This window comes from Artibeus jamaicensis, unplaced genomic scaffold (assembly GCF_021234435.1).
Source record: "Artibeus jamaicensis isolate MK-2021 breed Jamaican fruit bat unplaced genomic scaffold, CSHL_Jam_final contig_233, whole genome shotgun sequence".
NCBI classification, from domain to species: Eukaryota; Metazoa; Chordata; class Mammalia; order Chiroptera; family Phyllostomidae; genus Artibeus; species Artibeus jamaicensis.
Window position 1 is genome coordinate 63,607,472 of NW_026521486.1, and position 22,590 is coordinate 63,630,061.

The 22,590-nt window shown below is 43.9% G+C and overlaps 1 long non-coding RNA gene across 2 annotated transcripts; it reads right to left on the reverse strand.

The window, feature by feature from the left end:
- Positions 1-405: 405 nt before the first annotated feature.
- LOC119042314 (uncharacterized) lies at positions 406-7,746 on the reverse strand. Of its 2 annotated transcripts, XR_005081206.2 has the most exons (4): positions 7,359-7,746; positions 7,074-7,221; positions 2,706-3,632; positions 406-2,097 (listed from the first exon to the last, which is right to left on the reverse strand). It is a non-coding gene; the product is annotated as an uncharacterized LOC119042314 (long non-coding RNA). The 2 variants fall into 2 exon arrangements; XR_005081205.2 differs by having other exon boundaries at positions 406-3,632.
- Between the last annotated feature and the right edge of the window lie 14,844 nt (positions 7,747-22,590).

Genomic DNA, 22,590 nt, shown 5'->3' on the forward strand with positions numbered 1-22,590 from the left:
CTGGACCGACTTCACTGGTTAGCTCTGTCAAGAGACGCTTTTCACTGAAGGAGGAACTTCTCTTTGTTCAGAGAAAACAAAATTTTGAAGTCTCTGGCTCCAGTTGCTGCCTAAGTCAGTCAGTCCCCAAGTACGACCTGTTGTAAGCAGACCTCTGTGGGTCTTCTGAAGTGGTCAGCGAGCTGGAACCAAACTTTCAGGAAGATGAGAGACCTAAAGTACGGCCCTGTTGAGTGAACTGTGAGATTACATGTTCTGGGAAAAGATATATTGAGCCCGTGGGTGAGAAAGAATCATTATGTAACTCAAGAACCAAAATGAGAAGTAAACGGAATTGGTCAACACAGCCCAGTACAGACGTAGTGCCTTCTGGCTGATGGAACTGTCTTTCCCCTTTTTTGGTATTCACCAGAGTGAACTGTGACATGCACTGGGGCCTCGTGAACATTAGGACAGAAAACACCTCCCCTCTGAAGGGCTTCTCAGAAGATACAAGTTGCTGCAGTTTTGAGATGATGCCAGTTTCACACTTACTCCCTCCCACTCTCTGACCTTCAACTTGGTAGAGCAACATTCTCTTGACAGTGATCACATAGTAATAACAATAATGGCGATGATAAAAGCAAAGAAACAAACAAATAATAACAACTTGGGATTAAAGAAGCCTTGGAACTAAAAAAAGATGTATTAACCTGCAGAATAACTTCAGCTTTGACTCCTAACAAGACACTGTCTTGTAGCAGGACTTTCCCTTTCAGTTTTTTTCATGATGTAGAGTTACTAATTATGTAACTTGAGAATTAGACACTAGTATATGGATCCAGTCTCTATTGCTATCCTACAGTGAAACAGAACACTGAAGTCTAGTGCTGAATGTGTCATTTAAATGCTACATCAGCTTGTCAAAGGGAAGCATAATTTCTAGGCCTGAAGAAGAAGCCACCGAAATCACAGATTTCATAGAACTGTATGATTAGGCGAGGTTAAAATAGGTCCCTCTCCTGGTTTTGTTGTTGGTGCTGTTTTCCTTTCCTTGCCGTGGTGGTAGCTTATGGGCTGTGCCTGCACATGAGCGTGCAAGTGTGTGTATTCATCCAATCACTTGCACTTCTGTGCCTGTGGCTTGCTTGTCTAGTCATGGTGTCCTCAGGGTCGTTGTGTATAGCTGCACAGACAAGTGCACCTCGCAAGCCCACCGGATGGGACAGTGACGCTGTGTAGGAAAACTGGGTCGTTGCTGTGGTGGAAGAGGCTCTGTGGGAAGTAGCCTCACCGGCTGCTCTGATCATACATTCCTCGCTGGGCAGGCCACGGTGGGTAGTCATGCCCAAAGTATATAACTTCTTTGGTAAAAAGTTCCTCTCTGCCTTAAGCAATGGCCCTGTGCATTGTTTCTGTGCCTCTAGATGAACACACCTTTGAAATGCCTCTTTTAGACCCCTCAGAAGAAAAACTACCTTCCAGAGAACCCATAATCTTAACTATGCTGTAACCCAATCCCCGTCTTACTTTCTTCCACCTTCATGTAATCCTCCTTAATTCACTCCTAATTCCAAATGCATAAAACAAACTGCAGCACTTTGATTCTCTGGAGCATTTCAGATGTCACTTCCCTCCAACTGTCATCAGTTTCATTCATGTACAAGCCTATAAAGTTATTTTTTGCAGGTTTGGATGTTTTTCAGGTCAACATTGTCAAGTCTAACATGGCCCCCTAACACACTGGCATTGCTTGCGGTGACTTATATAATGCTTATGCTGACTTGTGATGGGGATACATCCTGATAAAGCCCTGGAAAATTGTCAATACTGCAAGTTGAAAATGCATTTAGTACACCCAACCCACTGAATAGCATAGCCTACCTTAAACGTGCTCAGGACACTTACATTAGCCCACAATTGAGCAATTACCTTGAGTTTCTTCTCAAGGGTAATTGCCTTTCTCTTCTCTCCAGAAGCAGGAGATAGAGATGGGTATTTTGTAGCCATGATGTGATGAGAAAACACAAAGCATGACATCCAACGAGTGCTGGCCACCCCGTGACCTGTGGAGTGTTGGTTGTTTACCCTCCTGATCGCTTGGCTGACGGTCGCTGCCTGGCAACACAAAGCACATTGCTAGTCCAGGAAAACAAAATCCCAAATCCCAAGGACAGTTACTACTAAATGTGTGTTGCTTTCACACCATTATAAATTTGAAAAACCTTAAGTCAGATCATCTGGAGTTGGAAATGATTGTATCAGGAAAAAAAGCTACCTACCCTCCTTTCTCCTGCAATCACAGGAAGTAGGTTAAGCAGGGACAGAGTTGTAGATAAAGTCAAAGGGATTGGTAGCGGGAGGGAGGAATCCTTTTATCTTTGGTGGTGACCGTGACCCTCACCAAAAATCAAAGGTAGGGGCTTGGGGACTTGGGTAAGCCGGGCAGTTTCTCTGCCCTGGCTGACTGTGCAGGGATTTCCCAGGCAGCGATGAAACTGGGACAGAGTTCTGGGGCTGGTCCTCCTGCTCCTGCCATCTAGCTCTGCCTTCCTCTCTGGCCTTGAACCCTAGGCTTAGGCGATGCCATGCCCACACTCTAAGGGGAAAAGGATGGGGAGGGGGACTGAAGGCACTCACCATCTGCATTAACTTTGAGTTTCTCCCAAACCTTTTATAACCTTACACATTCTACTAGAATTTGGCATGACAACACAGATTCTAACCTGATCCTATTTTAATTGTTCTGGAGGGTTGCCCAGGCACCAGTATTTTTAAAAAGCTCTCAATTGATAGTAACCTGTCTCTAGGGCTGAGAAAGTCCATGGTGGAGCCAGAGAATGATCTGGAGTAGGCATCCTGATGGCCCGTCCGGGGCTCTTTACTCTCTGTGTTCATCCCACACCTTCCTGAAACTCCACCGGGCATCTTTCCTCAGGGCCACTTTTGAGGCTGGAGATCTCTCTTAGCAACCAGAAAAATATGTATGGGAGAAGGCAGCTTGCTTGGCTGTGTAGCTATCTTTATGTGACCAAGTGCTTCTTCTTATGGAACATACAAGCCAGTCTCTTCTTCCATTTTAGTTGGTGGCATCTGGTGAATCCCTGCCTCTCAGGATCTTGTGCGGTCTGTATCCAGACCTTAGAGGATTCAACTGTTGTCTGGATTGCAGTCTCAATGGTGGCACCCCCTCTTTGCAGAATGCCGGATTCAGGCTATCCACAAAAGCTGCAGGGGAATAAATAGGACTTACAGAGAAAACCACTAGCGAACAGAGTTTTGCCAATGAGAGGAGCAACAGTAGAAGTTACATTAAGGAAACAAATGAAGGGTTGGGGATCTGTGGATGTTCATCTTCCGACTAGAATGCTGGGGGTTGATGATTAAGAAGTCGACACCGGGTCACACACGGAGAGTCCGGGATCTGTGAGAGATGCCAGCAGACGAGGACATCTGGAGTCAGTATCGGCGGCTCCGGATGCCTTTGCATCACCCAGCACCGTGGACGGCCCTCCTTGGTCCTCTGGGGCCCTGCTCCGGCTGTGTGCTCTGTCAGAGGTAATGAAATCAGACAGGCCCTCAGAGACTTCTTTTCTCTCCTCACCGATTTTTAATAAAACTCTTTGGACAACAGAGCTGGGCATCTCTGAAGCCTGAAATTAAAGCGATAAGAAGGAAGATTACTCACTTGTCAGTCTGCACCGAACTGCATCACCCATACAAATTCCAGGGGAGTTTTTCTAAATCTGCCGACAATGCGAGGCTCTCCATCTGGAGTCCTTTCTTTCTTACTTTCATAGGAAGAAAATAAGCACCAAGGATGAGAAAAGAGACACTTCATTCTCTGCCACAAACAACATGGGAATCCAGCCCTGACTCGGGTTTTCTCAGAGAGGAATTTTTGGAGATTGGCTTTTAAATTAGAAAGTGTCCTCAATTCAGACTTTCTGAGACAAAATGTAATCACAGCTGTTCATTCGGTCACTGCCACCCATTCATCTGGCTGCTGCAGGTTGCTGGATTCCCATGTGTATCCCCCTCTGGTCTCCGTGTCGACCCTCTACCTCGTCCTGCTGACAGCACACCTGGCCTCATGGAGCTGGCAGGCCAGGTGGCACGGCCAACAACAGACAGATACCTAAGTCCCGTAATGGAGTGACAGGCTGTGTTAAGTACCAAGAGAAAAAAATCAGACAGGTCATGGGGCAGAGGATTAGGGAGGAGCAGGGGTGTTTTAGATAGGGAGTTCGGGAGAGGCCTCAGAGCCCCAGGATGGAAATTCAGGGTCTGTGTAGGCTGGCCTCCTTCTCCAGACAAAAATCTTGGCAGTAATTCTGCAAGTAATATTATTCAGTTTTCAATAAAAGAGACTTTATTTAGCCATGGCTAAAATTGAAGGACGAATTAGTAGCTCTCTCTTTTTCCCTCCCCATCCCCTTCTTTCCCATTCTCTCCCTTCCCTCCACCATTCCTCTCCCCACTTGCTTTCTTCTCTTCTTTCTCTCTACTGTCTTTTTTTCTCATCTTGGCCACCTATTCATACCCAGGGAGAGAATCAAAAATTTCAATTCCTTTATAAATTGGAAGCTATTTTTAGAGCCATAAGCTCTCCCAACCCCAATAGGAGAGCTCGCTGCAGCTGACCGCTGCTGCCCTGCCCCTTCCCGCCTGGTCCCCAATAATGTCTGTCTTCCAGCAGCTGTCTGGGGGCGCTGGCCCAGGCTCCTATGACAGGCAGATAAAAACCATGAGCTTCCAGGTGAAAATGCCTAGAGACAAAAATGAACTGCCAGTCTGGGTTCTGTACTAATGTCACATTATTTTTCACATTAAGGCATTGACACCAGATGAGGTGCCAATGGTGTGACACAACCATTTGCTTTAGAATAGAGTTGCAGTCTTTTTTGTGAAAATGTATTCAGGATGGTGTGGGCCAGTGTCCTGGCAGGAAATCCAGTTCTAGTCAAGTGGTTTAAGTGAAGAGAAAGCAATGAACGGGCTGTTGTGAGCGGTGTGGGTCAGAGAAGGGAGCGAACAGCCCAGTGAAGCATCATCCGGAGATGAGCAGGAGCAAAGAGCCATTATCACTCCCAGGGCTGAAAGGCAAGGGGGAGGTGATTTGTTTTCAGAGCCCCCTGAGATCTGGAGTCCTGAAAGCAGTGACCAGGCAGGATGCTGCCTGTTGGAGATAAGGAGAGGTGTAGGGACAGAGCAGAGAAATCCCCAAGCAAGCAGGCTCGGGTCTCCAACCCAAGCAGCAGGCAGCTAGCTGTCCACGAGCACGAACAACTTGACCCCAGGCACAGAACAGGACAGAGAGAGGCAGAGGAAGGAACCTGAGGAGGGCAAATGCAGGGTCTTGGGCACAATGACCATGCTTAACACCCCCCAATCATCAGGTGCGTTGCCTGGATGTGCGTCCACAGTGGCTACTACAGCAACGCATTCTTCTTTCCTTCCTTCAGCTGCAACAGCCAAATATTGAGCGATGTCACATGTGGTCAATGGTCTCCCTGATTAAAGTGCTAAGGTGACCTAATTCAATCCAGCTTTTAATCTAACCTATTTTCAGCAACCGGCCTGTAGAGATTTGATCTGACCACTTGTGTCCTAGCTCTGGTCTCTTCCTTCCCCAAGTCCCTCTTTTTTTTTTTTGTACTTTAAGATAAAAGATCATTTCAAAAGAATTTAATTATTTCCTTTCTAAGTAAACCGAGAAGAATTTCCTCTTCTATTCAATTTTTAGGGCTGTCTATAATTTTCTCATTCCTTCCTAATAAATCATAAAGAAATTTAGGACTTGAAAGTCATCTGACGGTATTTTCCTGCATCGGGAGCCGTGAAGATGAAAGCACAGCTATCTGGGGGCCCCCTGTCACAGGCTGGTTCTGGCTGAAGCCTTCTCGGTGATTGCATTTGCTGTCTCTGGCTACAATTACTGCATGGGTTACATTACAGGCCATACCCATTTCTTTATTGACTGAAATCGTTTCCTCGCCCTTGGCTGAGAGGAATTTTCTTCCCATTAAAAAAAAAAGACAACCCTTGAGAACTTCGCCAGAGGCACACATTCACACAATCTTACCCAATAAATCTGTGTTTAAAAAATGTAATGGGTCAGCTAATGTTTCCTGTGAAAAATGGTTGTTGCCTACACCTTCACCCACTTTGAAGAAACACATCTTTCTGGTCTTCCTAGACAAAACTTCTTCCTAGACAAAACTTCCTGGACAAAACTTCTTCTTTTGTTTTGTCTTCCTAGACAAAACAGAGAGAAACCACCTTTACACTGATATCGATCCACGGGCTTTACCAATGCAAAGCCCTGCAAAGGGCATGTCAGCTCCTCTTAAGCTAAACAGCATTACTAATTAGACCTGGGATTTAGGCTCCTGCTCATTGGATGGTCCTTCATAAGTCTAACTAACCCTCTTTAGAGCCAGAGACTAAGGAAGGCATGCATGAAAAAAAAAAAACCCTCATCAATATTAAGTAATATCATATTGAGTTTCTTGAGGCCCTACTATGGCCTCACGTCATAGAGGGAATCACGTCACCTCTATTTGCAAGTCTGGAAAGTTTGTGTGGTCAACCGTGAAGAGAGGATCTCCACCACAATAATGTATCTTCAGCCCATTCCATTTTAAATACAATTCGCCTCCTTTCCTTTCACCTTCACCCCTAGCCAAAGTGATCAGGTAAGAATCCAGGGTAGATATTTTTATTTATGTGCTAAGGATACCAGAATCTGTAAAAAAGCTATCAGCATGGTAGCCAAAAGCAGAAGGAAGAGAATGCACCCAAAGCACAGCTGCTGAAGTCATGTTCCTTGTGGGCTGTTTTACTAGCAACAGTCTGTTTCCGGGCCTGACGTCTGACACAGAACCTCAGACTTGTCTGCCCCTGCCGGGCTCCCTCTGTGCAAGCCTAGAGTGGGGAATGTGGTATCAGGGCCAGGGACCCAGGCCTCTGTAACTCCATGGGTAGCTCATCATCTAGGTTGGTGGCAGGAGTTAGTTACTTTCCTGGATATAAACAGAGAGGAAAATCCTGCTGGTCCCTGACCCAGAGATGAAAGAAAAGAGCATTCTTACCTGGCATATTCTGGGATGTGGATCAACTCAGGGCCCTGGTGATGCAGACATTTTCAAACTTCAAGAGGCTGACGCTGTGAGAGCCTCCTGAGTTGCTAAGATAATGTGCAGACACCCAGCAGGTATCTGGGGATCGGCATTGGCATCTCTTAGAAGATAAAACCGTCGTTATTGTTAGAGCTCTGTTTAGGAATTGTTGACATTTCACCTGGAAATCAGATCACATTCTTTCCCTGCTAACATCCCTTGCATGCTTTCCTACTGAAATTAGAATAAAAATCTCACCTTCTCTGTGGTTTGTCCTGATCCCTCCTTGCCGGCCAATCCCATTTCCTTCTCCCCCTGTTTTACGAGGTTCGAGCGGTGCAGGTTGCTTCTGTGCCTCCGACATCTGAAACCAATTCTTCTGTGGGAGCTTTTGCAATTCTTGGCTTCTCTTAACTCACGATGTCCTCTCCTCAGAGAGGTCTTCCTCCTTAGGCCACACTTACTAACATAGCGCCCCTCACACAGGTTCTCTTACCCACCATCTCTCTATTCCTTTCCTTTATGGCTTTGATGACAATCAATTTTGTTCTGTTTTGTTTTGGCCCGTTTGCTCCAGTAAAAGCTCCAAAGGGTAGGAGCTGGTCTTGGTCACCACAGTATCATGGAACAAGAGCATGTTGCAGAATTCAAAATATAATTGTTGAATGAAGTGAATTCTATCGGTTAATATTAACTTCCAATGTAATTCATTTGTGAATATGAGCATGTTAGGGTCATGGTCCACATTCTCTTAGGACCTAACACTGCTGAGACACAAAGCATCAAAGCAGGATTAACCTTTGTTGTAAGGTATCTCCCCCAACCTGGGGTGGGGTGCAACACGTGGGCTGGAGTTAAGCTGTGGCTTTTGTTTATGAATTAGGGAAGTTAACTGTGACTACTGAAGTGAGAACTCCAGTGAATTCTCTACCTTCCTTCATTTCTCCTCATTTAGGTTGCAAATATGGGCAGTAATATAAATTCTAATAAAGAACTTTTCATCTATATTTTATTTAAAATGAAGTAATGCTTTTTAAATTTTCTCCTAGTGTTTCTTTTCTGTCCCTTGGACTTCATTTATTCCCTTTGTAATAGAGTGTATAGATGTATCAGTTGGTACAAGATGCGATCTTATGTATTACTTTTTATCCTTTTTTCCTACATTTTCTGACACTTTTTGTAGTAGCTAGAGGAGCCATGTTGACAAAGGAGAATTAGGATTATTGCATTTAAAAACCATAAGAGAAAGAAGGAATTAATTACAGGTTTATTTGTTTCTGCTCCTCAAACACCTAAATTGGTTTATGTATCTGAAAACATTTATTAAGAGATTTTCATCTGAATCAAAACCAAAGCTTCTAACGGGCACTGAGCAGCTCACTTACGAGTTTATGCAACAACAAAGCTTAAAAAGCAGACCAGGGTGGGGGTCTGAGGGTGGTGAAGGCAGCAGAAGATCTTGCTCACCCACCCCTTCCAAGAGGGCAGAGAGGTTTAGAGGATGTGGCTCGAAAGGGCCAGACCTGGGGCTCAAGGGGAGAGGAGCCAGTGCCGAGGTGGTGGGGCACAGCCGGTGGCTTGAGAACCCAAAAGACACCAAGCTGAAGCTGTAGGTGACTTCTCTTCATTCATTTACCCAGGCAAAAAGCCGGTGCAGAGGGTCTCCTGTGTGTCAGACAAGGTCTCGCCTGTGTCAAAAGTGGGACTTTCCTCCACAGCTGCCTGGAGTGTGGCCCAAAGTGGAAGGACACCCGTCTGCAGCCTGAGACTTTGCAGGGCCCCCAGCAAACTATCCTATTTGAAAGCCACCCTGAGTACATAGGGTGGAGATCTTGGCCCCTCTCAGAGAGGCTAGTGATAGTTGGAACAGACACACATCTGGGTGGGGCCGGAGCGTCGGAAAATGCACTTCATGCACACGACCGTTCTGTCCCTAGGAGGGAGATGATAGCCAGCAGAGTTTTGTTCACGCCTTTTTGTCAGAGAAGCCCAACCAATATCTAACTTAGAGATCTCCTACAATGTGCTTCTGGGGGCACTCTGGCCTTGACAAAATAAAATGTGAAAAGCATTTTCTATAACACAGGGTTCCAAAGGGCAAATTCAAATGTGCTCTTGGCCACCTACTGCCACTGTCATCACCGCAAAACAGGGAGGACCAGGGCCAGCCCACATCCAAGACTTCCCACATTTGACCCCTAAGGAATAAAACCTTTATGCTGTTCAAAATCATCCTTACCATCTCCAGCCTGCCATAGACTTATAACCCACCTACCAAATTTTGGCAGCCAATGGCACACCAAGAAGCCTAGCAACAGACAGCATGATGAAGACTGCTAAAAACTTAACTTTGAGTAATGATACATCACCTCCTCTCCAAAAAGAACCTGCCAGTCCCACCAGCCCTGTTAGTGGGAAGCTGCTACAATGAGTGGTTTTCTTTTTTCTTTTTCCCCAAGGAAAAAAGAGGAAGATACTTCTAGTATTTCATCCTGTGTCCGGCATTATTAGGGGCTTCCCTATCATTCATTGTCTAGTCCTGGCTGGCTCTTCCTTACTGTTCCTGCAAGGGCCACAGTCCTCAGGCTCTTGGGAAATACTTTGCAACACCGGATGGCCAGTCCTTGGGGTGGTGAGCTCTCCAGCAGGCTTCGAAGAATATTGAGTGGCCCCAGAAACCATTCCCTGCAGTCCCTGCTCACTACTTGGGTCTGCTGTGAAAAGCCAATGTGGACACCTGTTGTCCTCTTTGCTGGGGCAGCAGCTGTCATGACAGAGCTGACAAGGCAGGCGATAGGACGGGGCAGCATGCACTTGTCAATCTCCCTGACTTTCCCACCCTCCTGAGAATGTTTTTCCTTTTATTATTTTTTCCTGTTTCATTTCAGTGACCCACAGGATGTAGCAGTTTGTTCTACCCTGCATCCTTGATCTAGTGCTTATTGTCCACAAACAGCACTATTTGGAAGGGGGACTGGATCTTGGCTTTCAGATCGAGTTGACTTGACTTGTCATTAGAGTAAGCAGAGAATCTGCAGTGACCAGTGGTCAATCTAGCTTCCATCCCGCCTTCCACAAAAGGGTTAACCTTAGGGCATGTGTTGCACAGGCTCCCTCCAGGCTCACAGGCTGATAGGCTGCAGGGCTTACCATATTAGGAGTGTGTGAAGCAGATTTAGCTCCAGGGACACAGCAGGAGCTCTCCTGTCAGTCTGAAAAGCAGACACTATATTTAGTAACAGGTACTTCGGATTCCCAAACTTCATGTGGGAGTGGGTTGCTGGAATACAGATGTGCAGTGAGTCTCACTCCAGTCCCCACAGGCTTTAAACTGCAGCCCCTAGGAGAGCTGGGCTCTCCCTCCCTCCACCTTTTCCAGATTGTCTGCCTGGAAGCCTTTGCCAGTCAGAGAAGAATAATTCAGTCCCAGTTCATCTCTGATGCTTTTATCACACAGAGGGAAGGGGAAAGGGATTGTCATTGTAGAATGAACCATCACTCAAAATGTTGTAAACGCATTTTTCTCCCTCCAGCCCTTGTCTCTTCTCCCACATCAGATTAACTAACCACTAATACGAGGCGTGGAGTCGTTTATTGTCTCATGACTTCTCTGGTTAGGAAATAAATAAAAGGCATCGCCTGCTGTTGGTTTTGCAGGAAACGTATCTTCGGTACTCAAAAGATTGTATTTCACATTACAAAAGCCCCTGGGTCTAGAACTGTGTTTTTCTTTATAAAATATAGTTGTACAAGTAGACCATAATCATTATGTGTGAATTGATTTCTTATAAGTCCAGACAAACTTGTACAATATAGTAAAAGTCTATGAGAGTAAAAATGAATGAAAAATAGTTTTGGAGGTAAAGTTTTTCATCCGTTTGATGATATGGAAGAGCGCGTGCTCTCTCTCTCCCTCTCTCTCTCTCTCTCTCTCTCCCGCTCTCTGGCTCTTGCTCTCTTCTCTCTGCTTGTCGTTTCAATTGACCGAGACCTTAGGTTAAACAGAGTGGTTGTTTGTCAATGTGTGGTTGGGGAAACAGTTTAGAATATTGGATTCTCCTTATTGCCACATATTTGCATCTGTTACAAACCCACTAATTTCCTCAAATTATTTTGTAGTTGGGTGGAGAATTGCATAGGGCTGAAGTTTCTGGTTGGGAAATTCATTTGGCTAAAAAGCCAAAGCCATAGCATATTTAATGACCATCCACTGGAGCTGGAATGCTTTCTCTCCAGAGTTCTGGCTGGGGTGAAATGACTGGGCCATTTAGATGGCTTTGGTTGAAACTAACAAATTCTAGTGTAATTTAATATGTGTGATTTGGTTAGAACTGTCAACCATCTGGTAAATCGAAGACCTTTCCGATAATGAGGAAGAATATCTGGGATCCTTGTAGGAAAAGAATTTAACTGGGTCAGCACACTCTTTTGTGCAGAGTCATAAGACTGGTAGTGCTATTCTGCAAAACTGTGCACATAAATACACAATGTACATTATGGCCAGACCTGGAAAAGGGAGTTGATTGTGACACTTTTGTGCACAGACAGAGGGACCCGGAAAGGCTGGTGGGGTGGGGCAGGTATTGGGGATATTGTCACATACTGGCAGTCAATGGAGGAGGAAAGGAAGGCTGAGACTCATGCACTGACAGTGAGGGGCAGAAGCCCAGAAAGAGGTTGGAATCAGGGAAGGGGGGACCTCCAGAGATGAAGGTGCCTGCAGAGGCACACAGGTGGAACGTGTAACGGGGAACCTCCAGGAGGCAGTGGTTAGAGGTCAGTTAACCAGGTGCCAGGGCCCTTTCCCTAGAAGACCAAACATCTTGGAGTGGGCTGGTTGTTTGGAAGGCATGGGGCATAGGGGCAGGGGAATATAAGGCAGAGATGCATTTAATAAGAAAATAAAATACTTGAGATTTCAAGACAACAGTTCAGGAATAGGCACATCAGCAAGAATAGAGCTTTCAGATCATTGCAGTTCACAATAATGATTATAACTGATGTTTATTACCCATGTGTGCCGAGCACTGAAAACATCGAACTGACCACATTGCATGCACTGCCTCGTCTAATTTTTATAGTATCACTAGGAAGGTGATTCTCTTATTTTTTCATTAAACTTATGAGGAAACTGAGGCCCAAAGAGGTGCAATGACACTGAGATTCAAATTCAGGTTTCTCTGACCAGCACTCCAAACTTCACGATACTGACCTCCCAAATGCTACAGACCTTAAAACAAGTGTAGGGCTTGATTTTAGAGAAAAGGTAGAAGCTCGGTTCCTATAACCGTTATTTCCCTGCTATAACTTGGATCTGATGTTATTTATTAAACAAACTGGTTATCACGTGTAAGGAATTGAGCTAAGTGGTGGGCCTATAGAAATAAACTTGACTCAGCTTCGCAAAGAATATTGTGATAGACAAATACATAAATAAGAGCACAATGCCGGGAGGCTTATAGAGCCAGGTATTAAGTGCTGATGGGGAAGCTAAGGATGAACGGAACTAGAGACAGCATCTAGAGGTAATATTTGAGGAGCCTGGAGAGAACAATAGAGGCTTCCCAGCTGGACAAGACAATGAAGGATATTTGAGGTAGAGGTGTGCTTGGGAGTATGAGTCATCAGGGGTGTATAGCAGCCTGATATAGGCTGAGTGGTAGGAAATGAACCACATTATAGGCCATATTTAAAAGGCCAAACATGCCTGAATAAGGAGGTTAGAGTCCACTGGGTCTGGAACTAGAGCTCCTAAATTTTCTTGTACTATCATCAGGACTGATCTCAGGGATGATTCTGCAGGCCAGTGCTAGAAATGAGAGCTTAGGATAAAGGAGAGATCCTGACATAAACAACCAGCATACCCTAATAAGATGCCAGTAAACAGGGTCCAGGCCAAAGAATTTGTCCTGCAAGGTCATAACTGTCCTTTGAAATAGATAAGCCATTCATCCTCCTTTGCCCTGTGACGCCTTTAGCCCATTAGTTTAAGTTTCTAATGAGAACTGTCTCCGTACTCATGAAGATTTTCAATTTCCTTTTACTCTGTAAGAAGCTGATTAAATCAAGCACTATTGACATCAGGCTCTTAAAATAGAAACTCATTTAAAGGGACCAGCAGCGAACGTAACACATATAGTGTCACCTTTCTGCCACCCTACTTTGGCTCTAGAGATAGGATATTTTTCATGGCTGAAGCTCTGCAGACTTGAAAGTTTCCCTGGTGAACCCAACTCTACACTGTTGTGTAGCTGTTTGTGGAAGAAAATCATAGGGCTAGACTGACTCTTTTAACTTTAATTTTAAATTGACGGCTTTAACTTTCAATTCTAGATAACAACCTTAAATGGGCACTTGGCAATGGCAAAAAATCACACTGTGCTGCCATAGAAAGTGCACTTACCCATATTTAAGATTATTTCATGCAATTCTATACTACGTCATTTGTGTATAGAATTGTACACTTGAAATAATACTAATACTCAAATTAGCCAATGTCACTCCAATACATTCAATAAAAACTTTTGAAAAGGTTATTTCATACCATTTCTTCTCACCTCCAACTGCTTACACCAGCCCTCCTCTCAACAAACGACCTCGCCTTGTCATCGTTAAGTAAATAGAAGCCCTCCAGAGCGGAACATCTAATCATCCTGCCAATCTTCCCTGCCACTGCTCATACCTGCGCCCGTCAGGGGTCGGTTCCTGCCCTGCGCTCTGTGTTCTATATTCTTCTTACCTCCTTAAGGCCTTCACCTCCTCCACGAGGCCCTCTCTTCTACATGGTCAATTTCTTCTCTACCTGGTCAGTCCATTAATATACAGACATGCTCTAGTGTCTCCTACCTTTAAAGAAAGATCTGACATTTCTCAATTCCCCATCCCCTCCAAATACTGCATCATTTCTAAGCCGCGTTTTACACTAAGACTTCTGGAACAATTGTCTAAATCTGAGATTTCCACTTTCCGACCTCCTATTTCCTCTCCAGGTTGTCACAGTTTGGCTTCTTTTCCCATCACTCCACTGAAACTGCCCTTCAGTCTCTTCTGTACTTAGTACTGGTGAAGCTAAAAGGGTCTGGAGAAAAACGCACAGCCACATTGACCGACTTCACTTTAAATTTTTGATCACTAACAATGGTGGGTCCTTAATGCTGCTCCAAAGTTATACTATATTCCTCTAGTGCAGGGATGTCAAACTCATTTTTATTGGAGGGCCACATCAGCCTCATGGTTGCCTTCAAAGGGCCAAATGTAATTTTAGGACTGTATACATGTAACTATTCTTCAACAGTTATGCAAGAGCTCAGCACTACTACCAGGCAGGAACAAGGTGCTGGCTGGATAAAACAAGGTGGATGGCCGGATTTGGCCTGTGGGCCTTGTGTTTGCCACCTGTGCTCTAGTGTATCTACTCCCAGTCTCAAGTATTTTATCATTTGTCTTCTCTCTTCAGACCTCCCACACCTTCCCATTCTCATTCTAAGAGGTGACCCCACTTCCTACTTTACTTTCCAGTTTTACAGAAACCTGTCCATCTGAGGACAACTTCCACAAGTGCACACACCTGAATGAACCCACTACTCAGCCTGTGTCCAACCTCCGTCCCGTTAACCCTGGGGTTCATGACACTAAGGTCAACCCCTCCATTTATGCTCTAGCCCCCACCTTCTTCCACCTTCTTGCTGCCTCAGCAACTCTGCCCCACCCTCCTGCAACGTCAGTATTTCCCTCCACTAGATCGTCCCCAGCAGCCTACAGATATGCATCATTGTTTTCTGTGACAAACAACAACACAGCAAAACTCAAACTTCTCTTGGCCTCACTTCTCCAGTTACTACTTCATTTCTCTTCTTCCTTTTATAGCAAATCTCCCTGAGAGAGCAGGCCTCACTGGGGGTTTCCCATGTTACTCGTCCCATTCTCTCTTGGATCCATTCCAGTTAGGCGTCTACTCCAGGCTCCTAGAAAACTCTTCTTAATGAGATGAACCAATGTCTCTAAGTGGTTAGAACAAAAGGTGAGTGCTCTTGTTTGATTCCTTCACCTGGCTTCACACTTGGCTAGTTCTCCACCTACCTCTCTGGGAGCTGCTGCCAGGCTCCTTTAGCGGCTATTGGTCATTGCCCTAAACTTACACCTTGGAGAGGATCAGGGGTCAGTTGTGAAATTTGTCCTTTTCTTGACACTCTTGTTCTCTTGGTGGTATCATCCAGTCTTATGGTCTTAAATTTTGTATATTTGTTCTGATTACTTCCAATTTAATGTCTGACCCTGGTCTTCTTCCTTGAACTCCTGATGTGTTTGTGTACAAATGCCTGTCCAACTTTCCCATGAGGATACTTCAAACTTAATATAGCCCAAACTGAATTTGTCATTTTTACCCTCCCAAACCTGCTTCTCTTGCAGTCTTTCTCATCTCAATTAATGACAACTTCATTCCCCAAGTGTTTTAGACCTTAAACCTTGAAGTCATCTTTGACTTCCTTCTACCTTTCACATCTCACATGCAATTCTTCAGTGAATCCTGTTGATTCTCCCTTCATTTTACCATCATCCAACCATTTTCACATTCACTGTTAATAATCTGACCAAGCTATCACTGTTTATTGCCTGGATTATGCTATAGCTTTTTAGCTGGTCTGTACTTGTTTGTTTGTTTATTTTTTCCCTCCAAATCTGTTCTTGCTTTCCTATACATAGTCAACTGTTAACACAGCAGCCGGAGTGATCTACTTAACACCCAAGGCAGGTCATGTAAATCCTCTGCTTAAAACGTTCTAATGTCTTTCCAGGTTATGCAGAATAGAAGTCAAAGTTCACTCTATAACCACCAGACCCCACCTATCTGACCCTATTCTTTTCTGACTTCTTCTTTGGAATATCCTGGCCTCTTTGCTGTTGATTCATTCACATTCCAGGCACATTCTTGCCTTGGGGATTTAAAAATGATCTTTGCATTTCTCTGAAAAACTTTTCCTCAGATATCTGCGTGGCTCAACCCTCACTTAAGGGTCTTACTGAAATGTTACCTTTATGTTTAGGTCTTCCCTGACTGGCCTGCCTAAAATTGCCTCTCCACAGCCCCTCCATTACCCAGTACTTTTTCCTCCTGACCTAGCCTTATTTTTCTTCACTTTAGCACTTACTACTATTTTACATACTATATATTTCATTTATTTATTTTATAATCTCTACTTCTTCCATTAGAAGATAAGCTCCAAAGTTCAAGGACTTTTAAATATTTCATTCTCCACCACATCTCCAGTGCCTAAGACAGTGCCTCGCTCCAGGCAGATATTTGCTCAACTCTTATCAGATTGAGTAAGACACAGACAGAGATGATCTAAAATTGGTTGGTTGCATGACTGCAGGCACTGAAAAGGCAGACAGCTGGATTTAATTAGGGTTTAGATGAACCCAGCAACCACTTCCCTCTCCCAGTTTCCCACTGAATTCTCTGTAAGACTTTGGAAAAATTAATACCTTTGTGTCTCAATTTTTCTAACTACAAATATGAAATAAAAAAGTTCCTACCCTCTATTATTAAGACTAAAGGTTAATACATATGAAGTACTTAGAACAATGCCAAAGACAATAGTACTCAATACAGACTGTCAGTCATTATTCTCGCTGTACTAATTATGATTATCACTGAAGCAATCTCCATTGGCTTCCATGGTACCACACATTTCTGGTTTCCTCTTACCTTGCTGGCTTTTCCTTTGCTCTGTCTTTCACTGACTCCTCCTCCTTTACCTGGGCACCGAAGTGGCCCCCAGAGCTCTGTGCTGGACCTTCTTTCCTGTGCTGCACTTTCTCCCTAAATGATTTCATTCAGTCACCCAGTCTGTAATACCGCTTGTGTTGGTTGCTTTCAAATTTACATCTTCCCCACTTATACTGATGACTTTCAAATTTGTATCTCTAGCCCAGGCCTCTTTCCTCTCACTTTGAACTAGCATTTCCCACTGCTTACTTTGTCTTACACTGAGGTACCTCACAAGGATGTATTTAAATTAGCACATCTGTGCTGGTTTTTTAAAAAGGGCACAAGTTCTTTGATAGGTTTCCTTTCCCTCCCATTGAGTGTGGGCTGGGCTTAGTGTCCACACTTCTAATAAATGGATATGCTGAAAGTGACGGTGTGTGGTGCCTGAGACTGAATGGGAGAGGCATTGTGGCTCCCTCTCTCCTTTAGATTCTTTGCTCTGGAAGACAAACTGCATGTTCTAAAGGCACTGAAGAAGCCCTGTGAAAAAGCGCATGTGGGAGAAGCTCAGGCCTCTTGCTTATACCTAGTGTGGAATGGAGCCATGAGAGTGCAAATGGATTCCCTCACCCCCACCAAGCCTACAGGTGATTATAGTCCCAGTTGGCATCTTGGCAGCAACTTCATGAGAGGCCCTGAGCTAGATTTGGATTAGTCTATTTTTTCTTTCAGTTTTGTTGATTTGTTTGCTTCATGTATCTTCAAGTCTTCCCTTAATCTCTTTCCTCTTAATAGTTTAGAAAGCACGCATGGGTACACCTTGCCTTAGGGCTTCCACACTTGTTGGCCTTCGGTCAGAAGGTTCTATTTCTGGCTCTGCATGTGTCTGGCTTTTTGTTCTTTATCAGGATCAGTTCAACTGTCTTCTTCCCCAGAGACACCTTTCCCAGCTGTTAAGGAATCTAAAGTAGATACCCTTCCTTCCACTATCATTCTGCAGCTCATTATTTTGCTTATGTTCTTCGCAGAAAAGATCCCACTCTATAACCGTATTGCTGGCTCAGTTACTTGCTTGTTTTACTGTCTGGTTCCCTCACTAAACTGGAAGCTTCATAAGATTAGGGGACCTGTTTATCTTAGTTACTGTTACCTTTGCATCTCTAGACTCTGGTAAAGTCATGTCACAGAAAAAAAGCTTCATATGCCTTTGTTGATGAGAGAAGGACACAGAAAAACTATGACTGAGCTGGAATTCTCTCTTCTTGGACCCAGTCTTGGAGGCAGGTATGGCTGTACTGGACGGCTCAGCCTTGGAGTATTTGCTCTCTGAAAATACTTTAAATATATAGTATTTAAAATATTCTAAGTGTAATGTATTTCCTAAAATGGATAACCTCTCTTCACTAAACTCTAGAACAAGGCCCCACAGGGGCATTGCCATAACTATAATTTCAATTCAGAGGGTTAGAAAGAAGAAAGAGTTTCTACTTAGAGGAAAATCCACTAATTTTGTATAACCAGTTTTTATTGAGCAACGTCTGAAATTCTTATCTAGAAAACCAGACGTGTGACTGGTTTCCTGCTCCCTTGTGCAGGTAGGGAGAGCTGGCACACTACAGGTTGCCAAAATGCACTTATTTGGTTTTCCAGTGGCATTGAAATGTCAGCTTGACCCAAGGTCCTGGGACTTAGTCAACAGGAAAAACAGAGACTGGCCTTTGATAAATTTCTTCGCTCAGACATAGATTAATGATGTCTGGGGAAAGGAGTCATATTTCTTTGAAAAAAGTATTAACCAATTGTCCTTTGCTCAAATATATTGATCTCATGAAAAAGGAATAAAAATGGATCTGGATCCCAGATATGCTGGGCAGGAGTCTTTTGACAACCATAAAAATAAAAATTAATTTGTATAAGTAGAAAGAATGATAAAAATTTAACATTAACAAAAATTGAAAAATAGAAATCTACTACACAAGTGTCATTTGGGGATATTTCTTTGTAGTCTTTGGTTTGACAAAACATTTTAGCGCCTCTCCTTAGAGGTAAAAGAAGTTTTCAGCTTCCCGTCTGTATTTATACAAAAGGATGTCCCAGATCCCCGATCTTCCCCACAGCATGACCCACCCGAGTCTCCAGGGAAAGGCCTTTTGTCTTAGATTCCAAGCCTTCCCTCTGCAGTGTGCATCTGGCCTCACCTTGAGACAACTTCTTCCTCTCTCTCAGGCTTTCTGTGTGCTCTTCCTTCCCCTCCCTTCCCAGATCCTCCTGTCCAGTCAAACCTGCCCTAGACATATGCATCCTGAGGTCTCATTGACTAATTATACTTACTATGGTATTCAGATAGTTTGAATTTTATCAGATAATTAGTCAAATTTGTGATTAAAGTCATTGCAATGAAATTCGACTTGTGAAATTTTATCCGCCAACCTTCTCATGGGCAAATGCTTCTCCAGGTGAGGAGTCTCCTCCCAGAGAGTGTGGCATGTAGGAAGAATATTGGCTTTGGAGCAAGCAGGCTGGGGTGCTGCTCTCCATACTGCCAGCTCAGTGAAGGAGTCACTGAGAAAAGAAAGGAGTCAGAGAAATATGACTCCTTTCCCCAGACATCATTAATCTATGTCTGAGAGAAGAAATTTACCAAAGGCCAGTCTCTGTTTTTCCTGTTGACTAAGTTCCAGGACCTTGGGTCAAGCTGACATTTCGATGCCACTGGAAAACCAAATAAGTGCATTTTGGCAACCTGTAGTGTGCCAGCTCTCCCTACCTACACGAGGGAGCAGGAAACCAGTCACATGGCTGGTTTTCTAGGTAAGTTCAGTCATGGAGATGACTGAACTTCACTGAGCTCCAGTTCCTTCATCTGTGAAATGAAAATTGAAATGTCTGTTTCACTAGGATGCTGAGAAGATTAGGTCAAATACTATAGGGAGACCTTCTAGAATAGACTCTGACACTCAGTATTCTGAAGATGACAGTCTCTCTCTTCCACTTTTCCTTATAACTTTGGACTTGGATCCATGGCATTTCTTTGTTTTTAACTTATTTTTTTTTAATTTTAGGGAGAGGGGAAAGGAGGGAGAAGGAGAAGGAGAGAAACATCGACTGGTTGCCTGCCACGCATGCCCCAACCAAGGACTGAACCCACAACCCAGGCCCCTGCCCTGACTGGGAAGTGAAACCATGACCTTTCAGTTTGCAGGATGACACACAACCACCTGAGCCACATCGTCTGGGGTGATCCATGGCACTTCTTAAGACTCCTACCAAATCTTCCATAATTACTTAGGGCTCACTATGGAGAAACTGAAATGAAACTAGTCTGACTGATAAGGCAGGGTCTGGGTAAACTGCTGGAGTGGTGGGTACTTATTTGGAGAGCAAAGGTGGTGACCCTATTAGCAACTATCAGCACTTGAGAATAAAAGATGGAGTGGGGGAAGGTCCCATTCGGGTGCCTACAACACAGTAATGAACAACTAGATAGAAAGCCAGGCATCTTATCAAAAATATTCACTGAAAATCACATGTGTGCTAGGTACTACACAAACAAAGAAGAATAAATCATCCCCTTCAAGAAGCCAATCATCATAACACTGTGAGAAGTATGGTAACTGACAGACTATGGAAGATATAGAAAGTGTGGGGGAGCAACAAAATTTTCTTTATCCTCAGGTTCTTCTGTGTGGTCTAATAATCAAATAGACATAAGACAGACTAGCAAGAGCAAATTTAGCTCAAAGATTAGCAATAACCAAATTTAATCCACACATATGTATGGGAACCCCACATACATAAGGGAGTCAGGGACCGCACAGGCAGGAGAGGTTCAGAGGCAGAAGGGGAACAAGGGTATATAAGACTTCCTGAGCTAGGGATGAGGTAAGGTGCCTTGGGAGCTTCAAAAGGTCACTGCAGGAAGATAAGAAGAGCAGATGTTTAGTAAAAGAAGTTTGCACTGCCATGTAGGGGGGGTCAAAAAAAGATTATTGCTGATTTTCTCTAATTATGGACAAGGCTCCTGTTTCAACTTCTTCTAGGTAGTTAAAAAGAAGGGGAGAAGTATCTCTTGATCCCAGAGCCAAAATTGCCCTTAGCTCAAAACAAGATGCATACTATAAAAGCTCACCTTGGGGTGACTAGCTCTGACCCTTAGTGTTGCATCTTAGAATTGAATACTCCCAGTAAGTAAATGATATTACAATAGGGTGTTTTGTTATTTATCACTATGTAACAAACCACCCCAAACTTAGTGGTGTGAAACAACATTCATATGATTTTGCTCATTGATTCAGTGGGTCAGAAATTCAGAGAAGGCACGGCCAGGAAGATTTGCTATAATACGTGGGGCTTCAGCTGGGGAGGTGGGGTGACTTAGAAAGCTGGGGCCAGAATGATCTGAAGGCTTCTTCATTATGTTTGGCACCTGGGCTGGGCTCAGCTGGGATCGCAGTACCTACTACATGTCATCTCTTTGTGAGACATGAGCCTTTCACAACATGGGCTTCAAGGGGGAACAAACTGAAAGTTAGCATTTCAAAAGAACTAGGCAGAAGCCACATGATGTTTTATGATCAGCACAGAAGGATAATAGGGTGTGGCTCATTAAGAAAAAGATAAGCCGTTCAGTGTGGCCAGCCTTCCATATATCGCTGGTAAAGCGTTGCAGCAAGAGTCTAGGGTGACTTCATATGCCTGACTGAGGAGTTTGCATATTTTACTGTAGATAATAGAGTCTTTGGAGAATTTTGCTTTTAAGAGTACTTAGAATTACTATGAAGATGGCATGAAGGAAGATTATTTGAAGGAGGTAGGACTGGATGAAAAAAATATGTAAGATACTATTATAATAGTTAAAGAAACAAAGGAGGAAGACCTTAACTAAAGAATGGGGTGTGAGAATTAATGGGTAGGGACAGCTTCAATAATTACCAGGAGGTAAAACTAATAAGGGATAATGACTTCTGAAATGTGTGTCAAGGAGTAGAGGGAACTAGAACTGGTCTCCCAGCTTCCTTTTCTAGGTGCTAGGGTGGACAGTAATGCTATGTGAAGAAAGTGAGAAATCAGAAATGGAACAGTTTTGTGGAAAAGGTGGAGATGCTTTGATGTACTTACTGGAAGATGTCCAATAGACAGATTTATGAAGCCAGAGCTCAATAAAGACCAGGCCTAGAAAAATGAAGTTGAGAGTGATCAGCCTACTGGTACTGGCTGATACCATGAGATCCAATTAAATTGCCTAAACAAATAGAGACAAGGAGGAATTAGATCCTCCAAGTTGGTAGCAAAAATAAGGATGGTTCAGAAACAGGTGAGAGCATATTTTCAAACATATGCTCAAGGCTGAGGGTCAGTGAAAAGACAAAGTGAACTGATACCAAGGTCAGAATTGCCTTAATCTCTTCTGTCCTGAGAGCTAGACCACAGACAACCTGCAGGTGAGAAACAAATGAAAGGCTTTTGGAGAGCCATCTTTTCTAATTAACTACTTCTTTGTGTCTTGGATTAGTCAGAGCACTTTGGCTTGAAAGTACCATAAACCCAACTCAAAGTAGCTAAGCAGAAAAGGAAAAAACATTAGAAGAATGTGGGTATCACTCATAAATAAAATTTTTGAATAACCAAATCACAGGAACCACTGGCATGCAGCAGAGAGAACTGAAACTGGGGAGTCAAGCATGGCTGGGATTCCTTCTCAATTGCTCCTCAGTGCTGACTTCATTCTCGCTCCACAGACCACCTCCCCATCAGCGGCACTGAAGTTTTGTATCTTGT